Below are 27,791 nucleotides of genomic sequence, written 5' to 3' on the forward strand. Positions count from 1 at the left end.
TCTTCCTTTGCAGACAGTCAATACCCTTGAGAGAAGTTAATTAGATCCGCTTCACTCTGTTTGGTCCTACCACTCTGAGCGCTGAATACAGGGGAGAGGGAGATCCCAGCAAAGCAAATTGACTCGATTAGAGTAAGAGACCACTTTACAATTGTTTCCATTGTCTGTGATCACGGATGATGATCTACTTTAAATGCAAGCAAGAAAATGTTAAAACAATTATTTTAAAATATTTGTGCAAAATCCCAGTTCAGTAACAGGATGCGAGTGGAAACTTAAAAGGAGCCGTTTTCAAAGGCCCCAGTGTACACAGTATGTTCATAGAGCTATACGCCTGCGTGTGTAGTTGTTTGAAACCACTCACCACAGATATTAGTATTTCTAAGTAACCATTTGCACATCAAACTAATGAGGGTGATTGTATGTACAAAGCAGGCATCTAACGCGTGTGTACTTCTGGCTGTATCTCTGTAGAATTGGCTGAATGGATTGAAAGTGTACAATAAAATCACACTTCATGTAGGTTTTTTTAAAGACTGCTTAGAAAGCTGACAACTCAGGAATACCCATGTCTGGTTTAGCTTCCCTTCCAACAGGTGATGATTCTGTTAGCCCACAATTACAGTATACATCTATTGTATTTTAATTAGTAATCCTTTAGATACGGACTGGCCAGCTATGAGGACAGTGATAAGGACCTACAGAACAGCTGTCTGTATCTAAAACTCCCAGTTGCCTTTTTTTCTAACCAGTAAATTTCTCATTGTGGTGGGTTGACCCTGGCTGGACACCAGGTGCCCACCAAAGCCGCTCTATCACTCCCCTCCTCAGCTGGACAGGGGAGAGAAAATACAACGAAAGGCTCGTGGGTCGAGATAAGGACAGGGAGAGATCACTCAGCAATTACTGTCACGGGCAAAACAGACTCGACGTGGGGAAAAATTAGTTTAATTTATTACCAATCAAATCAGAGTAGGATAAGGAGAAATAAGACCAAATCTTAAAAACACCTTCCCCCCACCCCTCCCTTCTTCCCGGGCTCAACTTCACTCCTGATTTTTCTCTACCTCCTCCCCCCCAGCAGCGCAGGGGGACGGGGAATGGGGGTTGCGGTCAGTTCATCACACGTTGTCTCTGCCGCTCCTTCCTCCTCAGGGGGAGGGCTCCTCACACTCTTCCCCTGCTCCAGCATGGGGTCCCTCCCACGGCAGACAGTCCTCCACGGACTTCTCCAACGTGAGTCCTTCCCACGGGCTGCAGTTCTTCCCGAACTGCTCCAGCGTGGGTCCCTTCCACGGGGTGCAGTCCCTCAGGAACAGGCTGCTCCAGCGTGGGTCCCCCGCGGGGTCACAAGCCCTGCCAGCAAACCTGCTCCAGCCTGGGCTCCTCTCTGCACGGGGCCACAGCTCCTGCCAGGAGCCTGCTCCAGCGCGGGCTTCCCACGGGGTCCCAGCCTCCTTCGGGCATCCCCCTGCTCCGGCGTGGGGTCCTCCACGGGCTGCGGGTGGAGATCTGCTCCACCGTGGACCTCCATGGGCTGCCGGGGGACAGCCTGCCTCACCATGGTCTTCCCCATGGGCTGCAGGGGAATCTCTGCTCCGGCGCCTGGAGCACCTCCTCCCCTCCTTCTTCCCTCACCTTGGTCTCTGCAGGTTCTTTCTCTCACATCTTCTCGCTCCTCTCTCCGGCTGCAATTGCAGGGGTTCCCCCCCCCCTTCTTAAATCTGTTATCCCAGAGGCGCTACCACCGTCGCTGATGGGCTCGGCCTTGGCCAGCAGTGGGTCCGTCTTGGAGCCGCTGGCATTGGCTCTGTTGGCCATAGGGGCAGCTTCTGGCAGCTGCTGACAGAAGCCACCCCTGTAGCCCCCCTGCTACCAAAACCTCGCCACACAAACCCAATACACTCATAAAGTCCCAAATCAGGACACCATGGGACCTGTGCAAACATGAGTGACCTCCTCAAATCCCAGCTGGCTGTTGTTGGCCTGGTTACAGTTAAGGCAAACAAACATCAAAATGAAGGAAACTTGTCTCGAATCATCCAGGAAATCAGTGAAAATAACTCGGATCCTGAGTTCCACCAGCTCTGCTTGGCTGCCTTTACTTCCTAAGATATGCTGTTATGCAGTGCAAGTCCAAAATACGCTTTATAGAGCAGAAACAGTCTTTCTCTATAGGGTCAGATAAAAGCAAGCTTCTTCAAGGGCTTCAGTGTGGTCAGGATTAAGACCATTTTTGTTTTGGTTTTCTCAGGTAAAAAGACCTCCCTCAGGTATCTGGGTGTGCCTAAGGGAACAGCCCGTAGGTACCAGTGCTCATTAAGAGAGATGAGCTGTGGGCAATTTTAACCAGATTTGACAGAGGGGCAGAAGTCTCCGAGGCACTAAACTCCTACCAATGTTGTAACTTGGGGCATGACTTGTTGAAAAGTGTCAGCTAAAGCCCAGGCACTGTGTAATTGTCAAGTGCAAGCTTGCTGGGAAAAGCCATGGGACAAATTCAGCCTCTGGGAGTAAAATCCCATTAGAGACAATGAAATAAAATATTGTCTGTGAGGTACAAAGTGCTCACTGGTATTAGGAGTAAGTCATCTCGTATGAGATACTCAGAGTATTTTACTGAAGCTCAGCACTGGGAAGCTTTGCTATTTCTAGTCATCCCAACCAAGGGGTAATGGAAATGGCCTTTGGGATGAATTGGAAAGGATGGATGTTTGCCTGTTATAAAACACCTGGTGCAGACACAGAGCAAGAAGAATTGCATGTCCACCAGCTAAAGCTGAAGGCAGACCTTTTACTAGGAAACTACACCCTGTCTCCTGCCCTGGACCGATCACTGAGTAAACACCATAAATTAACTCTTCGGTGGAGATGAGTTGGATGGCTCAAGAGAAAACAAATCACCTGAAAATACAATTTCATATATGCACAATATACATTTTATGGTCTCCATTAATGTCACTGTTACTCCATCACATTGGCCTACATCTGCTGCCTCGGGGTCAGTAATGCCGCACCACAGCAGGCAGCAGTACCAGCATGCTTCATGCACCGGCTGCAGTCCTGGCTGTTGCACTCCCTCCATCTGCACATTTAAGCAGGACCAAGCTGGCATCATGCCTTCTCCAGGCACGTTTATTAACTTTGCCTCTGGTTTTGGACAAAATTCATGCTTTTGTAATTCATGATTGGTGTGGCAAAAGTGCCCAAGGGAGGTACCAGATCCTAATGGTGCTAGGAGCTGTACAAACCCAAGGAGATGAGTCCAGTCCCATTGCATTTCTAACCTATTCTGCTTGCAGTAGCTTCAGTAACACCTTTCCCTCACTCTCAGGGCAAGAAATTCTCAGCACCTACTTTGCCTCTTTATTTTTCTGTACCTGTTTCCCATTAAAGCTTCCTAACAGCAACTGCCACCCCTCTGGGGTAGGACTAGATCCACATTTGTCTGAGCCCTTATTAGCAAAGGTTTCAAAATGCCTTTTGGAGGGCTCGAGTCGCAGCCCAACTCTGCAGTGCTTTCCCAGTCCTTGCGAGCAAAGACTGAAGATGCCACTCCCAGAAAGGCAACACGGCCATTAGAAGAGCTGACTGCTTGCTTTTGCCGTTCCTTTCCAGAGCCAGGCACAAATACTTATTTCAAAAGGATTGCCGAAGGGCAGTCCTTAAAAAAAAAACAAAACCCACTCCAAAACAGAAAGGAAAGGCTGGGTCCTCTGGAACCAACTCAATACTGAAGAACAGGGTGAAAAAGCAGCATCACCCTCAGGCTCAGCTTTGCTTTTATCAAAGCTTTTTGTTGTAGGGGATTATTTTAGTGTTTCTGGGTTTTCTTTTTCTTTCTTTTCTTTTTTTTTTTAATAGTAAGCTATCACTTTCTTTTCTCATTGTATGCCTGCAAATCCTACCTTAGAGAAGTAGTGTTTCTGGGCAGAGGGCAATAAAAAAAAGAAACAATTTGGATTATATTTTCACTTTCCATCTTGGCCTTTTACATATCTGCTCCCTCGTCAGGGCACACTCCAATTCCCAAAGCAGATTTCCTCTAAAACCAGACCCATCCACTTTCAAGGGCATTTCACTGTGCTGGAACCATAAATACCAGCTTCAAACTGTGACAGCAACCTCCATGCTGGCGAGATGCAGGCTGGCACCGTGAAGACACAACAAGCCTTTCCAGAGCCCTGCTTTGCACGTGGAGGTTCATGGACATCGCTTCAGCCGTTCCTGAAGATGCCCTTTCATCTCAAAGGCTGACAACATGTCATCTCTGTTCTTGGCGCAGGGTTGGTCACAAATATCACCTTTAAGTTTCCATGCGTTCCCCAGTCCATGAATTAGCAGGATGCTCTTGCATTTTGCCCTTTTCAGCATCGTGTCCTTTGATAGGCTCACCTGCCTCCTCCGCACCCCCCAAAGTCCTGCTAACCTCTGGGGAAAGGGACGATACATCTAGCCAATAAAAACAGGAAATACTGAAAAGGTCAAATCACACTATTACAATAAATTACCATAATTCAGAGTGTAAATCAGGCATTAAAATGATGATATGTTGCAAGACAGAGATTGGCATTAGACCTAAAAATGGCACAACATTAATGCAGGCCGAGGTCAAAGATCCAACTGGGAAATGGTAAACATTTTAAAACTAGACCCTTATCGCTATAATCTTGTGATCTTCCGAGACTGTCACGTCAGGCATTACTGAATGATGGAACAGCACATTGAGCTATGATTTATTTTCCATACTAAATACTTCAAAACCAACAAGTGGGGGTAATTGAAAATAGATATACAAGCAGCACCGGATAACCTTTAGACGGTTACCTCAAGCCTTCGACAGCTTGCTGATTTGAGAGGGTGACATTTATTCTGCGTAATGTGGTAGCATCTTTTGAAACGCCTCTCTGCCGTGGCTGGGGCAGTGGACGTTTAATGCAATAACAACGGCATTCACAGCAACGTTACCAGGGATGGCAGGGAAGGTCCTACTACGCAGGGGGCTGGGGCTCACACCATGCTTCTGCCTCAGGTATCTTGGGTGATTTTGGACAGGTCCACACCTGAGGAATTGGAGATAAGGATCCTGCCCTTTGTTTTACGTATTTAGATAAGGCGTGGTGGTCCTATATTGGCTGGAGTTTCAAATAGAGTAAATAATAGGTAAGCAGGGTTGGGGCGGAAAAAAAGGTGTGCCAAGAACAAAGGAGAAAGGTAAGTTGCTGCTGTCCTGGCACTGGGAGAGACGTCTCACCTGGCCCAATTGGCTCATCGCTACATTACAGGCAGCCTTCTGATCTCCCCCAAGCATCTCTTGACCATCTTTGCACAGTGAAATACAGACAAGAGCGAAACAGGGATGAGCTCTGAGGGAGCCTCTGTCTCCACAAGCAGGAGCATTCGGCACAGCATGCCACAAAATCTAACCAAAACACCAGGTTACATGTGCAAGTCCAACCTTCTCCAGCCATTCATTTTTTCCACAGCTTCCCAAAGTCCCAGCTAGCCCTTAACATGTCCATAAACGCTGAACAAGATCCCACCAGGGCTCAGCAGTGAAAGTTTGCTCACATTCAGGGTGGTCTTGAGTTATCCTGGCTCCAGCTCTGGTCTCCAAATCCCACTTCCAACCCAGCACATCCCAGTTAGCCCCTGCATCAGGGTGTACTGTGGCCATGGATGTGTTCATCCCTTCATGTTCTTGAGATCATCTTGGACGAGCCATTTGCTCATCCTGTGCTCTGGCAGAGTCCTCTGAGGCGTGAGAGGATATCTGATGGAGCTTGTCCTTTATCAAACCTGATGGAGCAACTTTCGAGCCTGAAAGTTTGTTTTTTTCCAACCGTACGAGTCCCCCTGTCACAAAGATATGGGGTGGGGACATCTCCCCGTTTTTGAGCAGGCTACATAGGGAGCATCCATTGTGATCCTTCCGTATTTACCTAGCGCTCGCGTCTGCAGTCCTTGCTAAAGGCCACTGCTCCCAAGAAGCAGAGAAGCCATCTCTCACCTGGAGACTGTGCAATCTGGGGACATCAAGGGGAAGATCTGCTCCAAAATGATCTTTCTCCCTTGTGCCATCCTGCAGATCTCTTTGATAAACCCAAGATATCAGCAGGAAACAGCAGGGAGAACTGTTCTGCTCTGCTTCTGCACTGCTTACCAAGGGACAGCAACTGCTGGTGGCAAAAAAATCTTCTGCCCCTCTCCTTTATTTTCTGGTTAGTAACAGGGGGCTCGGAATAGAAAAAAATGAAACGGCTAATTTTCCACAGCAGCAGCCAACAAGTATTTTAATCCACAAGTCACTCAGCTGCAGAAACCCCTGGTTCTGAAAGGATTTTCCATCTTTTAAAATTTTCTGTATCCCAGTAAAGCTCTTTCATTTCACACAGATTAAGAGTTAATTCAGGTCAAATAAGGATTAATTAGTCTGTGTAAACCAGCCCCAGACACTGATGCGCTGGAGATCTTTTTTAAATTAGTTGCTGTTACTGTAAGTCTGTATCTTCTGATGGCAAGACCTCTGGTGTATTATAAATTTGCAATCAGGTACCCCACGGGATGTGAGATGAGGGAAAATGTCAGTCTTAATAGTGTTTAAATCCCTCCTGCCGCTGAACTGCAGCCTCTTTCAAATTAGGTCCTGTTGGCAAAATCAGATAAAGAGATGGAAATAAATGATGTGAACAAAGGGCATCAAAGAGTATCATTTAAATTGTTATTGACTGTGGGCACAAAAAAAAAAGCACAGCATGAAAACATACTTAATAAGAGGAGATAATAGGACCATGGAGACGGGTTTTTTGATTTGGAGGAAAAACATCAAATAGTTTGTGTGTTTGTGTATGCTTTTCCACCTAGTTTACAGGTAAGGGGGAGATTAATACGGAATATATTTCACAGACCAGGCCAAATCACTTTGATATGCCATATGCACTAACATCAGAGATTTATTCAGGCTTTATTGCATGAGATGGGACCAAACCTGTTGCTGTTGGAATGACTTCCAGGATCTTTCATGATAACCTAAAAACATTTAACAGAGTTGCCAAAAAAATCCAAGTGAACAATTTTTTTTGAGGGGTAAAGCACGGAAAAACTTTTCAAGCAAAGACTCATCCAAGATTACACAGCGATCTCCAAGTCACGGAGGGCTAAGTAAGGAAACATGTATGGCCCGTTCATTGCTCTCAAAGATTTGTCTTGCAGATTTAGGGAGCAAAGAATCTGTTTGGCCACATCTCTATGTGAGCTGGCTCCACATGTGGGTTGAAAACAGGATTGAATTTAGAAACTCCAGGCCCAAGCATCTTGAGCTAAAGGATAACAATTTGGAGATTATTGCCTTTTTTTTTTTTACCACCTAAGTGATTTAGGACTCTATATTCTGGTTTTGGGAACGACTCCTGTGCGGACCCCTGTAGCTGATTCATGCTCACAGCAGACTGGACACAGGAGCTGCACAACACGTGGTGCACAGTGGAGAGCTCATCCACAGAGCTGGAAGATGACACCAAACAGCAGCAAGTCAGCAGCCCTCTCCTCCCAAGGCTGAATGCCACCCAAACGTTGTGCGTGAAGTTGGGGTAGCGGTTTATCATCCCATGGAAAGGTCTGAGCAAAGCGACCAGGGTGTTATACGACCCCCTACTACCCACAAGTGCTGGTGTTTAACCCGGACACCAGTGATGGTGGGGAGAAAACTGGAAGCCTGTGCACCCTACAGTCACACCAGCCCTTGCCCTCAGCGGATGCACATAAATGCCTGCTCGGTCATTGGAGCTGCTTTGCTCTCTGGACTTCAGTCCACATCTGCTGAGGAGAACAGGTCCAGGTCGCTCAGTGAGGAGTGGTGTAATGACCAGACGTACAACCAGAGCTCACCAGCACACTTCACACCTTACCTAAACCCCCACTGATCACACAGCTTCAGTGAAGGCAAGGCCACATCCACCAGCAGAAGAGCTGGCCCGCTGCATTAGCAGCCCCAGGTCTGCAGACCCAATGCCTTAAAACCTCCAGAGGACCTGGGGTTCAGCTCCTGGAGGTGCCCCCAAGTTCAGAGCGCACACATTGATCTGACCTGGGCAGGAGTTGATCCGAGCCTAGACCTGTGCCAAACCAAAACCTTCGCTCTCTCTCTCCCTCCCCCCCGGTATTTCTAAATTACTTTCTACGCTGCTTCCAAACTCTTAGGAGAAAACCTGTGAAAACATTGCTTCAGGTTCCTCACGTGCAGACATAATGGCATTTTGGGAGAGCTTGTAGGACTTTTTCTCTCCTTTATTGAAAAGGATGTCCAGTAACCTAGATACGGGTGATAAAAGGGACTCGGGTACCTCGCTGGTTGTGCATACGTAATGACTGCACCTTTTCTGGGATTCTTCGTCCTTGCTCCGAGCCATCAGAAGAGCTCTGCTGTCCTAACGAGTAGCAAATGGCTCTTCCCCAGTCACGTTGCTAAGCAGGGCCAGGTCAGGTGCGCAAATTTTCTTTTCAGCCAACACACAGTGGAGACAGGATGGCCCACGGTTTCCCACAGCCCATTGTTCACTCGGGAAGCTGTTACCAAAAATGGAAAGGCAGCAATCAAAAGAAAAGATCCTTCAGAATAAAGTCCTGCTAGGAAGAATACCTGACATACTAGTCTCGCTGTTAATGCACCACTGAAATCACTCAGTGCTGTCCTGCTGGAGGTACAGCCCCTAGGAAAAGACAAGAATAGTCATTCAAGCCAGGAATTTGTAATAATATTTCTCCAGACCTCTCTCCTCTTCCCCAGAGTGGGTAAGGCATTCATTTCCACAGCTTGTCTGCAAATACTTGCATTTACCTTGGAAATGGGCCCAACCTAGAAGAGAGACTGAGAGTCTTTCGTGCTTTGGAGACCTTCTAATCTGGGCACGACAGGACTCCAGATGCAAATGCCTTTGTAACGTGGATGCACATTCAGCCCTGGATGTAACCAAAGGAACTGGGGCCCATTTCTCCTGCTAAGAGAGGACTGTGGAAGAAACAAGATTTGAATAGTGCATTTTTAAATGACACATAAAATGTAAAAAGCCCACCATGAGATAGGCGCGCTCATCTCCTGAATTGGACTCAGCTTGATCCAGCTCACCCCTATTGACTCAGTGATATTTTTTCCTCCCTTCATTATGTTTGACAGTATTAATCTGATGCTGCAGAGAGCTTGATCAGATGCACGGCTCCCAAACCGCTGGGGAGCCAGGCTTGCAAGAAAGCTGAGATGCCACTTGAGCAGTGCTTCAGCAACTCATGGAGGTTTTTCTTCCAGAGGTGGTATAAAGATGCCACTTCTTTTTGTTTTACCTACAAAGACAATGGGCGAAGTGTTTGGCTTTTCAAAGGCTAACTTGGATGATGACAAGTGTTTGTGACACAGTGACTTGTTATTCAGAAAGTCTGCATAAAAGCCTTTTCATCTTGAAAAATACTGAAGCCAGAACAGCGCTGCTCCATAGCAGGATGAGACCCACCTGCCAGGCAGAAGCTGTGGATGCCTCTCCCTGAACAGATTGCAGCAGAGATGAACACACCGGATTGGAAAAGCTGTTTCCTGAGATTTTTGTGGCAAAGCACCAGATTTTGCTTCAGGAGAGGCAGGTTCGTATTCTGGCTCTGGCCGCCGATAGCACAGGCGAGCCTTTTCTTTCTGCCCTGGGATGCTACTCCAGAAACACAGGTGAATTAAGTCAGGCATTCCATAGCCAGCTATGTTGAAGTAACCTAGCGCTGGCAGGGAGGTAGGTGCATGCATTGGTCATATATTACTAAGCGGTTTGGGGGCTGCTTCTCATGCAGCAAGTCCTACCACCAAACAGATCTCTCTGCAGAAAGGAGCACTGAGGACCACAGCCACGTCGCATCTGAATTTAACCCCCCACAACCCCAAGCCAGCCCCTCACTTTGCAAAATGAAGAAACGCTTCCTTTTCCTGTTGTGTCTACATAGATTTTAAACTCTTCCCTGTGGGTCTCCCTCCCTAAACCTGCGCACGGCTCTTGGCACAACAGGCTGCCATGCGAGCAAGGACCTCTAGGCAACAGCATAACATAAACAGCAAAGACACACTACGCCTGAAGTCTGAAAAAAGGTTGACTTGAAAAGAGAGAGAGATTAAAAAGGAGATGTGAAGTTGTTTTCTTGCCCTTCAGGGCTGTGTCTACATGAGCCAATTTAATACCTATTACTACAAGTATTAGCGCAGACAAGGCTTAGGTATCTCCATGGAGCCAAATTACATCCCTGAGCTGGCATTTCTTTTTCCATCCTCTAGCTCTAATGACTGAATCATGCACTCATCGAGGGGGATACATCTTTTATGATAGCCCCAGTCTCCTGGAGGATTTAAAGCCCAAATTCCTGCTGAAATAAACTGTCCGTGGCTCACCATATAGCAAAGTGGCAGGAAATGTTGACTCATCCCTTGCATCAGGGCCATGCTGATGATGGTGTCGGTGGTAGGGCTGGGGAGGGATAGGTCTTCCAGGTGTGGGTCTGAGCACTGCAAGGGGGAGAGGGGAGAGCCACCAGCTCCCAGAGCCACTGACGGGTGACCAGCTGCCAGACGTCCCAGCACCCACAGTAAAGGGCAGAGGAGTTTTTAAAGCTGGTCTGGCAGCTGTTATCCCAGCAGTAACTATATGGAAAGGGACCAAGCCACGTCCAGAGCAGCTCTGCTGGGGACATTCAGGTATGCCTCGGTCACAGCAATGCAGGGAGCACTCCAGGTGGCCACCTGCACCAGCACATCAGGTCTGTGAGCTGCCTGGGATGAGGGAGGCCAGGCCATGGGTCTCCAGTCTTTCCCCAGCTACCCTGTCTGCAGATCGTGCGTCCTGCTGTAGACAGCTCAAATACTTTCTGTGCACAGAGGGCCCTCACAGAGTAGAGAGTTCAACACTTCTGAAGCACGGGGCAAAGAGCTTAAAGTACTGACCGGGGGCTGCTTAAGAACAGTCAGCAGGAAGCGTTTGGCTCAGGGTCTGGACTGAATTTAGGCTGAGCCCCGACTGTCCCCATAGCTCATTTCCCAGCAGCTCCCCTGGGAGCTCACCACAACAGCTCAGGATTAGCCAAGTCCTCTCCACAGAGGGCAGAACCGCTGTTTGAAGAGGCTCGTCAGCTCAGAGGTGGCAGGTACAAACTGGCTGCTTGCTGCTACACAGGAATCAGTCTCCTGGAGCCCCATAGGTCACCTCCAGACTTCTAAAAAATGTTAATGACTCATATCATGTCCTTCAGGTGAGGCGTTAAAGCAGGCTTCCTGGAGGGTATCCAAGTAGAAGTTTAAGGCTGCACAGCACTTTTTCAAAAGCAAAAAGGATGCAGCAGCACTGGAGCAGAGTCAGAGGCACCATCTCACTCTCTACATCAAGCAAGCTAAACCAGCAAACTGTGTGCTTGAACGGCTGCTGAATACCATGGGAGGCACGACTCCCTGCTTGGTCCCTGAGCACAGACAGCTAACGTCATATTCATGAGAGACTTCCTCAGAAAACATGGTCCTCATCTTACTCACAGGTTGTTTTATCTTCTGTAGCATTGTGCAGGCACAGGGACATTTGAGAAACACAAGTCTCCCTTAGCTGAATGCTGCTGTGTTTGGATAAAGACTATCTGAATAAACCAGAAATTTCCACTACAGGAGACACGATTTCATGTCTGAGGAGATACGCTGGATCTGTGAGCACTGGCTATTATTCAAGCACTTAAAATAGACCCCCCCAAAGCAAAAGGAAGACTGTAGGTGCCATTCATTCAGCAGGCAGCGTTAGTACTTGCCCTTCCTCCACTCCCTGGCAGCGTGGAGCCAGAGCAAATAACAGCAATAATACAATGCTGTAAACCCTGGAAGAAAGCAGACATCTGTTGCCCATCAGATATTACACCTTGGTGACCATGCAGCTCAGTAAGTATGAAAGTGATTACTTATACTTTGACAGCATGGCCACAGCACATAAATGGGAAGCTTTGTACAGCAGACTTGCAAGGAAGACCTATGAACAGCAGGACAAGTCACCATTTCGGCTGCGAGAATAGGTCTGTGTTGCTCCTGTTGTTGCTGTGAGACTTTTGTTGCAAAACAGCTGCAGGTTGATGAAGAGCATATGGACCATCTCAGGTAGCCTTGATTTCACCTGGGTGCCATTAATGAGCAAGCATCTGCTGCAGTGCTGGGGGCATCCCAGCCTCCCACCCCTGACAGGAGCTGCACACAAAGTCATTGGAGACAGTTGTAGCTTCAGCATCACATCTCTAATGCCAAGACAAACATTATGTTGACCTGCCCAACTACCTACTACTTTTACCTATGTTCAACAGCATAGATAACCCTTTCTTTCCCCTTGTTCACTTCTCATTTGCAGTCTTTGGCCACTATAAGTACTTTCGGATCACAGCTAGGTAGACTGAAATACCTTGCCTTGAAGAATTAAATGCAAGCCCCCAGTTCATTTTCTGCTGTGGCAGCAGCAGGAGATCACAGAAAAGTGGGCAAACCAGGCATGGAGAAAGCCCAAAGGATGGGAAAGGTTTTAGGACTGACAGTTCATGGAGATGAAACATCTGAGCCAGTGAAAACTGTGGAAGCCAGAAGTTGTTCTCATTTTTGATACAAAAGCAATAATGTTTTCACTGGATCTGGGGTAAGGGATATAAAAACCAAGAATTAATTGAATCAGATTATTCCATTTTTGTGTCTTCTTCTGAAGTAGCTGGAGATTGCAAGTCTTCAAGGAAAAAACCTGGACCAGAAACCTGATCCAGCAACATCTACGTTCTTATGCAAAAAACCTGGTCTAGTTTAAATAGAGCCCAAGGCTGAAAGTCTCATCCCACTGTCCAAACCCCTCTGAAATCAGTCTTGAATGATGCACAAATAAGACAAGTTTCACATCTCATTTTTCTTCCCCCAGTCTCCTCTCAGGAAAAGACTGATGTAAAACAAGCCCTGTAATTCCAGCCAAGCCCTTGCTCTTTTGCAGGCACAGCAACAGGGTTTTAAACCCTGCTCTGTCCTCCAGAAAGGAGACCTTTGACCAGCACCTTCTGGCAGATGGCATCACCCTCACGACCAATTCTGCCCTTGCTGGGCTGGACCACAGAGGCAAGGCTTGGAGGGGAGTCTCAGGTCCCTGGGTCTCTTTTCTTGGTGTAGGCTCTGTTAGGTCCAGCAGATGAAATGCAGAGGACGCAAGGAGACGTGCACTAGAGATATGCACGTGGAAATCTGGCTTCTGGTCCAACCAAGCCCGAATTATGGGTTGCTGACATGACCCCTGGATCATGCAACATTGATGCTCAAGCATCTTTAAAGAAATGAGATAACAGAGGCTTTTCTCCCCTCTGCTTTATAGCAAAGTTTCTTAATCTGTAGGTTTTCTCTTCCCCACATCATCCTACCCCAAGCTCTGCAAATCTATACCTGTGTTTCTCCAGGTCTTTCTCCAGCTAATTGCCTATAAAGATTCAAATCATGAACTGCAACTCAAAGCTTTTCACAGGCATTAGGGGAGTATTAAATGGGAAGTTCTAAAACTAAATTATAGTTTCCCACTGCAAATGTTTTAAAAAAATATATCTGCTTTTAATTAGAAAGAAAAATAAAAAGTCCCACAGTTGACTACAGGCTCCTTCCTACCTACCACACACGCAGGCTCTGGCCAAATCCTCACTGGGAATAGAGCAAAAAAACTCCACAGGAACTGGTGCATTTACATCGACAGGCTCCGGCAGAGGATCTGGCCCTGCTGGCGCCTGGACAAGCTTGAAAAATCTCTGCAGAAGATCCCCTGTCTCTCCCCTTCCAGGCAGCTCAGGTTCCTGTTGAGCATCTCACACCTCTCTGCCGGGAAGGTATGATTTATTTGGCAGCTGGGCTTTCCCTCCCGGGGAGCTTCCTAATAGATCTGTGAAAGCAAAGGTTACATCGAGGCAGCTCCAAGGATGAAGTCATTGGCTTTGCTCTGAGACCAGAGATTTTAGCCAAGCCTGATGGTTTCAATAAAACAAAGCTCGTGAGCTTGCTGTTTGCCCAAACGGGATGAGCTTTTCTGCTGCAGCACCAGGCAAGGATTTGGACAGAGGACAGCAGCCGCTGCACAGCCTGACAGGGTGACAATGAACTGCCTTGTAGCGACAAGCGAGGCACTTTCCCTAAGCTGTCCGCAACCGTGTGTCAGGCCTTGATTACTCCGGGGATCTAAGGCTCCAAGGCCAGCACTAACCCTTCCTGCAGGCAGCTCCGTCCCTCCCCTGCCCAAACCCTGGCACGCAGCATCACCCTGCGCAGGGACCGGCGGCAGCACTGCTCGCCTGCGCTGGGGGCTAGCACAAGGGTGGCACAACCTGAAGTGGTTAATGGAGTTACCCCTCCTCTGTCTTCCTCTGTCCCACCAGCACTCAGCTGCCGCATTTTGAGCCGCAAAAAGTTTTGAGCGTGCTGTCTTTGGAAAAAAAAATCCCAAATACTCAATATCAGTCAATCTTACTGATTGCCTGCAGTTATAGTGGTTCATAGACAGAGACTGATAAGAGATGAGTATAATCACACAAGAGAAGATTTTTCCTAAAGCAGAAATGCATGTATGTAATACACTGCTATATAATAGATATATGTGTAGATGCACAGCTGAGAACGGCAGTGTGCATAAAGCAATGCAACATGTTGGTTTTTTGACCTTCTCACCAACTCACTGGCTGCTAATCCATCTCCCCTGAGACTTATTCCCAAATCCCAATCCTTTGAACAATTTCCAGCAGATCCTATTGGGGATGGCGGGGGGGGAAACCCAACATAAAATGTTCCTCTGTCTCAGGAAGAGATACATCCACAGCCAGAACTACATTGGCTTGAGGGTCTCACAGGCAATTTTCAGGCCAGGTCTTTTTTCATCTTAATTGAGCATTTGCTTTTAATTTTGGAAGGTTCTGAGTTAATGCACTTTGCATTTTTTGTATTTGTATATAATTACATGCTGTTATAGTAACTTAGGCCAGATCCACATCCCAGTGAAATCAGTGTGAATATTTCCAGCAACTTCAGTCAGAAAACAGAATTCCAGCCCTCACAGAGCTGATTAAATAGTTAAAAACCCTAATCTTGTAAACATTTTTGTGAATGAAAGTGGTTGACTGTGACTCACGAGCATTTCGAAAACCACAGGGCATTTGGGAAATGTTTGCAATTCCCAAAAGCTTCACACAAGTCAGCACGAATTAGCGTTCACCCCAAATTTCATAGTCTGTTATTCATTGCTCCCTAATTTAAAACAACGTGGAAGTAAGAGTGATACTGTATGACTTTGGTGACCAGTCACAGACCACATAAAACTGAGTTGCAAACACCGAGCACCCGCAGAGGACGCGTCACGAACCACCCACAGATAGCAGCTTTCCAGCCAAAGTGTCTGACGAACAATTACAACTAAAAACCCTGAGTCAGAAATGGTTCCTGAACAATTCACAGGGGCAAAAACTGCACATGAGCTCACTCCACCAGCTGCAGCAATACCCAGACCCCCAAGGTCCATAAGTTGCTGCCGTATCTATAAAGCTCAGGGTTGCCCCACACCAGAGCTGTAAGGATGCCCTTCACACCTTCCAATTTCTCTCACAAGGTTTCCAGAGTAGTAACAAATGCCCCAGATCTTCCTCAGTTTGGAGGGTGGGAAGAAATTTAACATGGTGTATGTATGCGAAAGAAGGGGGCATAAATAGCTACAGGATATAGGATTGGCTCCCAGCCAGTTAAAAAATCAGTAATTACATGAGCCATGATTTAATTTCATCCTGAGACCTGCAGAACAAAGGAGTCGTTCAAAGGAAAGGCACCAAGACTGTGAAAAATGCCAGATCAAATTTTTTCCACCAGAGAAATCTAATTTTTGATCATATTCGGTATGACTGGTCCTTTAGATGACCCCATAACGTGGATTATAGGTTTGCATTGTTTTATCCTCTGAGAAGCTTGCCACGCTATCTCAGCTCTGCTTCAGCACTCACGGTTACGAGGCCTGAAGTATGCTCTGGCTTTTGACAACAATTCTTAGAGGACACGTGAATATTTTTTCTGCAACTCTCTCATTCCTGAAAGTACTTACTGAACTCCAAGAGGCATTATAAGGAACAGTTAGTTAACAACAAACCTGGAAAAGAGCATCACATTATTTCTGCAAAGCTCTCCACGCCTCAGTTTCCCTGGCTGTGAAACGCAATAGCTATGCTGTAACACAAACAACAAATATTTGGAGTGATTTTTCACCTATTAATTAGACTCGAAGACAGACCACAGCCATCAAATCCAATTCATTCACCAGGGAAATAATTCAATATTTGATATACAAGCACAGGTCCCTAGAAGCTCCTCATAGCCTGAGCAGGTCGCTGCTCCCCTGCAAGGACATGACACACCTCAGAGAGCAGAGAGGACACCTCCTAAGGGAGCTAACAATTTGAAACCCTTTAGAAAATGTCCTGTAGAAGTGCAAACTGAAGGGACGCTTGTCTTGGCCAGGCGCGCTACAGCAGTGAGAAGTAAGCTTTGGCAGCCTGCCAAGACAGAAACCTGCCCAGGCGTCACCTTGGCTTGCCTGTGCTATTTTAAGAGCCAATACCAGACTTCCGCAGGGTCCCCGCTTAGCAGCTCCAGAGATTGCTCTGTCTCTACTCCCAGCTCTAGCAGCTCTGAGCTCCTCGTAGTAGCAAGCCAGGCTGCTGCAGCCCCTATTTAAGGGGTCTGCCCCACATCCAGCTGTGCTGCATGGGGGTGCGATTACAACACAGCTGGCCCCAGGCATTGCTGGTGCTGCTCCATGGGAATCCTCACTTTGACGCTCACCAGTTAACCAGAGAGAGAAAAAAGGGGGAATGAGAGACTGGAAGTTTAAGTTACACCGAGTCAAACAAGTGTCAGTCAAGTTTAGGGACGGGGTGGATTAACCCCTGCCCAGCCTGGCAGCAGTTCCCGCTGGGCTTCATGGGGCAGCTGGCTGAAGTGACTTGGCTTGGGTTATACAGGCAGTCAGAACCTTTAATAAATGTATTAATAAGGATTTACTCTTAATTAAATCAAAACAAGCTATTTCAAAGAGGAATAAGGGCATGGTTTCCTCTGTAAATTGAACTAATTGGTTTAAATATCACACCTTCAGTTAAACAGGTGCAGCACCATTTAGAAAATGCCACAATTTCCATCAGAAAGGTGAGTTCTTGTTTTTTAGACCTGCTAGTAGAGCTGGAGGAAGTAGACAAGCTTTTGGGGACAAAAGCTCTTCTGTTGTGCCCCAAATCTAAACCAGAAGCAGTTTCCATATTCTTTGCTCCTGGGTCTGTGCTGACAATACTAACAAGGGCTGCACAAAAATTATGGGGGGTAATAAATACTTTGCATGCCATGTCCCTCTAGAAAGTGGATAGGGTTTCATTTGGACTGAACTGTTTTTTTGAACAAATGAAATTATCAGTATAATACACATGATTTCCTTGATTTTTAAAATATTCTCCCCAAACTTCTGGAAGAAAACCTAGAAATCTTTTCTGGCATTTTTAGTAATTTGGTTCTTCCAGAGTAGTTGAATCTGTTCTCTCAGAAAACTTAATTACTACATTTTCCTGTTGTAATGACAATATTTTTTAACAATGAAGCCTTTCAGCTTTGGGCTGAAGACACTGAATCTGGAGGAGCGCTTACCCACCTGTCCCACCATGGGTTTGGATGAGCTCTAAACAAAACCTGCAACAGTAAACTCATTTTTGACCATTTTGACTTCTGCTCTTGATCCACTCCTATCTCAGGGTTTGGTGGTAGGAGCTTTTTAGCTCCTGAGAGGTGCAAATATCCACTCCTGTTAGGTGATATTTCAGTACTATTAGTTATTGTATTATTTGCTTTGAAACAGCTGCAATGAGTGACTGTTCATCTCCCAAGCCCAACACTCCCCAGTGCTCACACAGACCTCTTTGAAGTGTTGCTTTTGCCTCATAACGCTTCCTTTTCTCTAAACTGTGTAAAGCCCCCAGGAACAGAGCAAAGATTTGTTATTTATCTATGAGGGAAAGCAGGATTTCATACATCTTACTGTATTTGGGAGGCAGGAAAAAAACACCCTCTGGATTTTCCTGTTCTATTAAAAAAACCCCAACTCTGTAACATTTAGACCTAATATCTACAGAGGGTTTGGGTGAACCAAACCCTTTGAATGGCCGGCGGGTTTTGCAGTCATTGTAAGAGCCTGCGGGAGAGCTCGTTCATGCCATCCCACTAGCGACTGCTGGGGTTAGGTTTGGTCTCTAACTACATGACACTAATCAGCCTTTGGAGGTGTTTTATTTTTTATAACGCACACCAGAGAGCTCACGCGCTTGCCTGAGAGCAGCCTGTTACAGGCAGCGGGGACGTTGGTGCAGGGAGATGCTGAGAGCCCAGAGCCGGCGGGGCTGAGGGGAGGGCGGACCACCAGCAGCCTCGGCAGGTCCAGACTGGGGGACCAAACCCTTCTGGCCCCCAGGGCAGGGGGACGCTGCGGGCCCTGGGATCTGCCTGCGGGCCTGAACCCATCAGCGTCCTGAGAACAAGCCTGGAGCTTTTCTCCCTGTCCACATCACCCTATCAAAGAAAAACATTCGCAGCCATATTATGAGTGACTACGTTGAAATCAGAGTTTCAGAAACACTCGAGCTAGAAGTCATCCAGCATAAACTCCAGCTGCTTCCACAATTTTCACTAGTGCCTCATTTAAATCTGCTGAGCGGATGTAAAAAAGAGCAGTGGACGTAAAGTTTTCGCAGCTTTGGCTGCAGGAGGAATCCCATCCGTTCAGCATCACCTTAGCCCGTGCCTGGGCTGGGTTTCCAGCCGGTGTACGTTGGCGCTGCTCCACTGGTTTTAGCAGAGCTACACTGGTTTGCATCACCTGAGGATCTGACCTCGGGGAACAGGCTGCTGCCTGCATTTACCAGGTGAGTGCATCTCATTTTGGCAAGCAACCGCCGCACACCAGTTAACAGCCTTTTCTATGCATAGCCAGGTACTGACTGCAATCATCAGAGGAGATAATGTCATATGTTAGGGCCTGAGCCTCACTGTGACATCTTTATGCAGTTAAAAAGCCTGTTCTATATATACACCCAGATAAAAATGTATATTGTAAAGCAATGAGGGGGGCTAATCTCATTACAACCTCTTCAAAATGCAGTGTGAGAGCAATAAAAAAAGGAGACAATAATTCTGTGGATGCTGATTTCCATGCGGTGAAAGGGCACTATCGGAGGAGTGCGTTACAGGCAGGACATCAGCCGAACTGCTCTCACGTCCTCCCTGTTGGGCTCTGCAATATGAGTCCATTTTCCCCACCACCCTCTATGACGCCAACCCCAGAGGACACCATGGGACTTGTTGTGGGGCAGGAAGGTGAAGAGATGGGCAGGAATTTGGAAAAGCAGAATGAGACCTGGGGAGCCAGAAATGGGGCAAGACAGCTTGGTTCAATGCGGGAGGTCAAGGCTAGAGGAGCCACTAAGTGAGGTGGGGACGGGTTGTGAGAGGCTGATGTAGAGATACGGGAATCACGGAAAACTGGGAGATGCTTGGATTCCATGGAAAAAGGATGGATGTGAATATAAGGCTCAAGACCAGCCCGAGGACAGCCACTTGTCCGCAGAAATGAGTCGAGGAGCATAAAGGAACCACAAGAGCGGAGGTCCCTCAACACCTCTCAGGCAGCACATAAGCCAGCTCAGTCCAGGTGCCACGTGCTCTGTCCATGCATGGGACATGATGTAAGAAGCAGCTTTCATTTTCCATGAGGTCAAAACCCGAAAACTACTGTGGGAACTGGTAACAAGGGCTGGTGGGTGACCACCAAATTAAGGCTTTTTGCTGCTGAAGTGCCCATAATTCTTTAAGAATTCACGATGTGGTCTGATGCTGCACGTTGATAAATGATCTGACCCCTTTGGTGCCTACAGCTGTTCATTAGTGATCCCACGAGGATTACAGGTTCTTGCTATGGGAAACTGAAATGTGGTTTGATCAACACCAGCTTATCAGCAGTTACCAAGTCAAGGTGGGGTTTGGCAGCTACCAAAGCAAATTAGCCCTCTAAGAAAAAAAAAAGACATATAAAAAAGTGCAGACCTGGGCTGAGAGAAAGCAGTTTGCAGGACTGTGTTGACTTAAAATGGGGCAATGTGCCCGTTGTTTCAGTTCGCAGTTCCAAGGTTGTATTAAAAGTCCCACACGCGGGGAGAAAGGTGGTGACACCAGTTTCTGACGTGAACACAGCCGGTGGAGCCTCCCCTGCGGGTTATAAACACAAGGGTTCTCTGCAGAATTTGCAAAGGAGTTATGTGCCAGGTTGAAAGTCTTTATACATCAAACATTTTTTATCATGTCTTCTACCACCCTCATTCTGATTTTCGTCTTCAACTAATATGTAAACACGAGCATAATCTGTAATATCTGGGCTGAGGTTCAACTTGCTTTAAATCAGCTTCCCTCCAGGGAGGTGTGGGGTGCTGCCCTGATGTACAGCAGCCGTGAGACCGGCCCTTGGGTAGGACAGGTAAGAAGCTAGGCACCCAAATCCTGTTGGAAATAACCTGTGTACCCCGCTCCTGCGCTCTCTCAGATTGTACTTAATTGCAGAGCTGTGATGTGTGAGATAGGGCAGATATAGGGTCTGTATCTGGTATAGGGAAGCAAAATGTCTGCGATGGAGTAGTTGTGTGCGCTAACACATTTACTTGTCATTATGAAGTGCAGCAGCGCAGATAAACCCATTAGATATTTAAAAATTAGTTAATGCTAGGATGCAATGATTTGGGCATTTGTAATGCTGCTTTAAATTGGATCGATATTTTCCAGTTCATTTTACTGTAGATTTTTAACCCTGCTATTGCACTTGAGCTCCATGCTCTGAGCAGCAGGTAAGCTAGCAGACATAAGAAAGATTTCGGCTGGGATGTGACCAGTTGTGTTTCAGGAAGCGCGTCAGCTCCTGGAGACTCACTAGGCACCATCTCTTTTATTCAAGAGAGCTTAATTGTCATCCAGGACATCTGGGACAATCTCTCAGGGGCTTGTGTTGACAGAACATTAACTAACACACGAAAGCTCTGGGATCCCATGACATGATCCATCACTGAGTAAAGACAAGTTGCCTGTATCACATAGGATGAATTCATCGAGGAGCCGAATCATTAGCATAGAAAGGTCATCTACTTGTCTGTCATTATTGTGTGAGGCAGATAGTCTATAATGTGTGCAGGAGTTCCCCACGGAGCGGCAATCAGCCCCTCGCTACACTATTTCATTGTTCTTTTTAAAGCTGGTGAAGAGCTTTCTCATTGAAATCTGCAGCTGTAAACACCTGAAAGGAAATGTATAAATCTTGGCTACTTCTGTCTTCTGTATATGAGCATGAACACCCTGGGATAAAAGAAGTTCCTTGCATGAGTATTCCTGATCTCCACTAGACACAGTCAGACCTAAAGATTTGAAATGGGCTTTATATTGCTTGTAGTGAAATAAGATTTCAGTTTTAAATAGCAGAAGTTTGCATTTGAAACAAAAACTCTATCATATGTTTCTCCCTGGTTATCCCAAGAGCTGTGCCATGTAGTTTAGCCATGTGGCTGTAGACGTCCACCAACAAATGTCAATACTGCTGATTCCTCTGGCTGCATCTCCCAGAAGGTCAGGTAAACCTTGCCAAGCACGCACTAGCTGGACAATTCTTTTCACCTCATCAGCCAACCTGCTGAATCTGCAAATAACATCAAGAAAATGCCCCCAAAGCAACATATTTTGGAACTGGACAAAAAATCAATCATTTTGCTCTGTCAGTGGTGAGCGTATGGTTTATGTCATTCCATTGTGAACTTGGATACAATCCCATTTGGCACTTGAAAAATACAAAACCAGCCCAGCTATGAATATTATTTTATTGTGACTCAGGCTTTGCAGGTTTGCAGGTTCTCTACTCTTTTCCATAGTGCTTGATTTCCAGTGTTGCTCGAAATACGAGCTGCTCTCTGCCGTCTCCTTCACCATGCACTTCTCCCCAGGGTGACACCCGGTTTCTGGGCCAGAACACCTCTGCCCTTTCCCACATTGATTCCATAGCTGCCTCTCTGCAGCTGAGAGCAGAAAATCAGGGGTAAATTGCAGCGGACGAGTCAGTCTTTAGCGTGTCCTTGAAACGCTGTCTTGGGCAGTGCTTCTTCCCCCTGCATGCCAGTTCACTGCGCATGGGCTGCTGGGGCTTTCATGCATCGCTCGCCTGAACGATAGAGTGATCACACGATAATAAAGCTGCATATTTCAGCGGGTCTGAGGGTCAGGTTGAAAACTTGACCCTAAACATCAATGACGCATGTCTATAGTGGTAGTATTTCACAGACTTTATGGGAAGACCTTGGAGGCTTTATAGTGCATCCTCTCAGAGGCAAACTGTCCTGCCTGCTTTTGTGATAACCTTGCCGGCAAACAGATCTAGAGCACCTCATATTATTTCATTTCAGAGGTTCCCATTCAGAAAAGAGGCACTGAAAATTTGTAACAGTTGAAATATAGTCGAATTTGAACCAAGGTCATGCTAGCTTAAGAGATGACCTGCCGTGTTCAAAATTAACCTCACCCAGTGCATGTGCTGCTCGGTTTACAAGTGATGCTCTGAACCTCTGATATTCAGAGTAACAAAAAGAAAAATGGTTGCGAAAAAGGGTGGACTGGTGGATATGAAGGGCAGAAGGAAGCCGTATGATCATTTCATCTATCCTCATGCGAAAAACAGGCCAGCAAACATCACTCTGGCATTCCTCTGGTGAGATCGTACATACTTCTCTGAGCTCAGTTTACCTCTGAGAAGAGTCAGGAAAAAAATCCAGAAAAAAAAAATCCTATTGACCTCCATAGCACCAAATTTCCGAGGTGCCTTGGGGCAGAACACAAAAAATCTATGTTTTTCTGTGTTATAAGCGTGACTGCATCCCTGCCCAGCGAGCAGGGGCTGGTTGGTTGTGTGAGCTCCGTTAATATGCTATCAGCATTTTATGCACAGAAAAGGTGACCTATTGCTTTGCCTGTTAGTAGATCTTCTACCCGGGAATGTTTCTCTAAGCCAGCTAAAAAGTTAGCCAGCTTTCTCTGTTCAGAGTTGCACCGGTTGACCTCGGAGTGTTATTCTTCAAAGGATTTTGCAAACCTATTGCAGAACAGCTGCGTGACGTACTTCTATCAGTTTTGTCCTAATTGACATCGACTACAAACAGGCTTAGCCTAAGCCGAAATAAGTACTCTTATGCCGGGGGAGGCTACGCGCAAGGCTGGCTGTGTGCAGGGAAACTGGTTCCAGTTTTGCTGTGGTCAAGTTCCTGGTTAAAAGACAGAAGTTTTTGTAAAATGCACAAAGGCAGCACGGAGGGACGCAGGAGGGACTGTGAGTAATCGGCTGGAGATATCCACATTTAAAGGAAATGAGGGTGATTGGGTTTCTTGGTGTATTAGCTGTCTTCAAAGGACAGAGCTAACGCTGCTTGAAAGTTTTCTAAAAATGCAAGTTCATCAAAATGGAAATTTTCTGCAGGAATGTGTCCACTTCAACAAGGGTTGAGTCTGAAAACACCCTGAAATGAAAGGCTCGGTGGCAGCAAATCCTTCCAGCTTGACATCACTGGACTGGAGCAGTCAGAGTTAGTTTCCAAATTATTTTTTGGCTTCACAACCAGAGCATGCTTTTTTATCACGAAGGCAATGTGCAGCCGTTCGATCCCCTTGAAACAGAAGCTCCGACAGACCTGATCACCTTTCTAAATCACTCTGGCAGAAAAATTTGGAAATATCTACCTAGAGCCTAAGTGTGTTAATATTTTTGATTTCAAACGTTTGGATGCAATTCCTAATTCTGACGCTCAACCCAATCCCCTGAACACCGCACCGACCATCCAGATGGATGCTGCTGGTGCTGGGCTTTGCCGAAGCCACCACGGATCCAGCCGGTTGCGGGGCACCGGCACGCTGGCAGGGGCTCGGCACCCCGCAGGTGCCCGCGGCTGATGCCGATGGCCCTGTGACACCGACAGCAGCAGCCAAGAAGTGCCTGAACCACCTCAAGTACTGCATGTCTCGAGCAGGGCCGACAAATACTGGCAAATACGCCGGCGTGCTGGCTTGCATTTTTTCCCTGTTTTTTCTACATTAACAAAAGGGGGGGGGAAAGAAGCCTAAGTAATGGATTTTTTTTCTGCTTCATTTTACTCTCACCTTCTCTGCCCCCTGTAATCTGATTTTTTACACCTCATTTATGTGTTTTTATTCAGCTCATCTTTGTGTTTTCTTTTTTTCACACCTTTGGATCAGCTCTCTCCCCATGTCTGGCACCTGTGATTATATCCTTCAGCTTCACAATGCAGACTTGCAGAGCAGCATTTAATAACAGGGAGGATTTGACTGACTGGAGCTTTGATAATGGTGGTGGGAAAGGCACAATCGCTGCCTTTTCAACAGTATACTTTGCACAGAAAGCGTTCGACAGTGTCACAATCTGATAAAAAAAATTCCCAGATTCCACCCATAATTATATCTTCTCTCCTTTACCTATCCACCTTCTTTTCAAAACTAAGCTATTGTGGGTGACACCAGCCTCCGGGGAGGTGGGGGTGGTGGGACACAAACCTGGCGAGAGACAGAGAGGAGAAAAAAAGTTCAATTCACCATGATTTTGCCTCGGCCTCTCTGCCTGCCCACGCTCCCGCGTGTCTTTTTTCAGCTGACACCTTGTGCTCGGCCGTGGGCAGGCCAGCTCCGTCTGTGATCTGGTGAGGTTTCAGGTTGAAAAAATGTCATCCAGCTTGTGGCATTGCTGGTAAGCCATTGGAAAAGGAAAGCCTGAAGGGTTTGCAGGAAATTAGAAACCTAGGTGAACTACGAGGTTGCACGGTGTTCAACCATCAGCTCCACTCAGAGTCCTGGCTGGGAGGAGGAGGAGGGACTGTGGATGTCCAGCTTTTGCTAAAGATAAAGTGCACGTGTGCCCTGCTGCCTTGGGGCTTCTTGGGATAAAGGACCCCGCAGCAGCTCTGAAAGTGCACCCCGACCCTTTCCAAAATGCAGATTGCCATGAGGGGTGAGGGCCATGGCCCTAAAGCAGTGCACTGGTGCTTTCCAGCTTTGGCTGGACTTTAGGTTAGTCCTATATCTCCACACAGGTTTAAACTCTCCAAAACAGTTTCTAAACACAGGATGGACTGTCCAAAACTCTCCAGAGATGTCCGTGCCCACCCCTGGCAGCCAGAGACGAAAGCACATTCGATGCCCCCAACACCACCGAGACCTCAGGGCATCCAACTGCTTTTGGAAACATCTGCGGGCGCAAGGAGGGGCCAAGGGTGAGACCCCAGCCCTCACTCCTCAGGTACTCATCCAAATGGTTCAATACCAGAAGCTGAGACCTCCCTCGCCTTGGTCTTCTGATTTAAGCCAGCTAGAAATTTGGGGGGCTGGTGTGGACGGTGTGGGTTTGAGGTGCTCTCAGCTCTGCTGCAGGCAGTGGCAGGCACTCGAGCCAACTGCCCTGCCTTTCGCTGCTCAGTCTCCGCGCTTTGACTCACTGAATTTCCAGTAAGCCGGGATGTTGCATCCATCAACGCTGGCAAAGGACCAGTGTCGTGAAATGGTTTTTAAGAAGCATCCTTGGGAAGAGATTCAAGTAACAGCTGTCCTGGCCTGTGTGGACAGGGCGTACCTGATTTTAAACGGCTGGGGGAGCAAGGAACTGAGCAAACATCCAGGAAGGTTTTAACGATGGGGTTACTGGCATCAGCTTCTGGCTAAATACAGTAATGTGGAAAAAAAAAAAAGCCGCTATTGTGACAGTCTCAGGGCTGCCTTTTGGCAGGAGGACCTGCCCTCTGGGGTATGATCGATACGGTGCTAACAAGCCTGGAGAGATTGACGGTGGCGGCTATCGATAAGGGAGCTGCTGCAGGCACGGGGGATGCAGCGCTGTCCCCAGCACCCAGGCAGAGCCGGCACGGCAAAGCGTCGGCAGAGCCGGCGCAGGCGAAAACGCCAAACCCGGCGTCACCCGTGCCTGCTCGAGGATGGGGCGCTTCGCCCCGACTCCACTGCGCTCAGGGTCAGGGCCATAGCAAATACTAACCTGGTCTTACAAGGGGAAGTTATAAAATCCTCCTGGATTTTATAAAGGCAGACGCAGCTCCAACGGCCAACACAGCTCCTGTAACTGGGGATTTCTAACCTGCCAGCGTAGCACGACCAAAGCGGTGCAAGGTGGGTTTCGGCACCACATCCATTCCCACACGATGCAGGGCTCGTGCACATTAAAGTGCCCTGATTGTATTTTCCTTGGTTTATGGCCGATCTTACAGCCCTGTGGCAAATCACAGCGCCTGTGGCTGGGCCACGGGAACCACTGAGTTAAAACAATATGCTTTTTTTTTTTCCTGCTGCTGCATTCCTTTAGGCTGAATTAGGCATTTTTCTTTCTGTTCAAGCTCATTTTGAAATAATGTGTCAAAAGAGACCCCCAACTATCATTGAAAACAGAATCCATCTGGTCTACATATATACTTGAGATCTTACTTTTTAAAAGTGACCTTGTTTTTTTAAAGTCAGATTTTAATATTTGTTATATTATGGCTAAGGCCATGCAAATTCTCTTGGGTAAAGGACCTATTTGGAAAAAAAAAAAATCCAAGTTTGGTAATGCTGAAATCTAAAAAACTTATGCCAACGTCAACATGAGAATTACTCTTAAACCCATTGTTCAGTTCAAAGGTTTTCTAGGCACAATGGTTTTAGTTGTTCTTCTTTTATATGTACCTAAATTTAACTTAAAAGCATAGCGGTTCTCACTGCTGTTCCCTTCCATTCCCCAAACCAAAACACTTAATTTGTCATTGAATGAGACATTTTTGGTAACTCTAACTTTTTTTTTTTTTTTCATTTATCCAGGGAAGGGGAGGGGGGGAAGGTTAATCCAAACCATTACGTTTTGTTTAGCCAGTAAATCCAAAAGAAATCTGTATTTCACACAGTTTTAACAGGAGCTTTTATTTTAAATAACAGAGTGAAAAAGGAAATACCTGCTCTTAAATTGTGAATAGTTCAAGTAGTAGAATATTAGAGTAATGAAACAAAAATTAAATGATCTTATTTTTCTCTCTGTATGGGGATCAGCCCGCCTTCCACTGTGGTTGCTTCGGTTATAGCCCTAAATTAGCATCACAGGCGTGAAAAAGGACGGTGCTGTCAAGAAGCCAGCCAGACGCTCGTTGTGCAAAGACAAGAATATGAAACAACTCCATGATAATCACCATCGTTGTTATACCATTGTGCTATTCATTTTGGGGGAATCATCTTTTTACACTTTATTACACAGCATTCTGTCTTTCTCCATTAAAATCAATGGCAGACATAGGAGGCAGCCTGTTTTGTTATGGTCTTCCAGGCAGCTCAGACACTTCTGGGAATCACGAACAGAAGAATAATGCGTTTCAATAAGCAGCTTATCGACCAAGTAGGAGTTAAGTGAACCTGTGGTGTACTTCTCTAGTTTCTCTCCTCTCACATGATTATTGCACTTTACTCGTGCTTTGCTTTTGTTCCTTCGACAATCAATACCTTGCAGCGACTCGCCTGAGCCACAGCCCAGCGCGAGGGGTGCAGCGGGGTAATGGGACAGGAGGCTTGCTCCCGTTGGTCCCACCAGCTCCCTCCTCTCTAAAATCTGGGAGCGCTG

General features: G+C 46.8%; 1 long non-coding RNA gene across 1 annotated transcript; it reads right to left on the reverse strand.

Moving 5' to 3' along the window:
- Window positions 1-3,689: 3,689 nt before the first annotated feature.
- LOC127024463 (uncharacterized) lies at window positions 3,690-13,919 on the reverse strand. The gene is made up of 3 exons (XR_007767555.1): window positions 13,674-13,919; window positions 8,374-8,565; window positions 3,690-6,646 (listed from the first exon to the last, which is right to left on the reverse strand). It is a non-coding gene; the product is annotated as an uncharacterized LOC127024463 (long non-coding RNA).
- Between the last annotated feature and the right edge of the window lie 13,872 nt (window positions 13,920-27,791).

This window comes from Gymnogyps californianus, chromosome 20 (assembly GCF_018139145.2).
Source record: "Gymnogyps californianus isolate 813 chromosome 20, ASM1813914v2, whole genome shotgun sequence".
Lineage (NCBI taxonomy): Eukaryota > Metazoa > Chordata > Aves > Accipitriformes > Cathartidae > Gymnogyps > Gymnogyps californianus.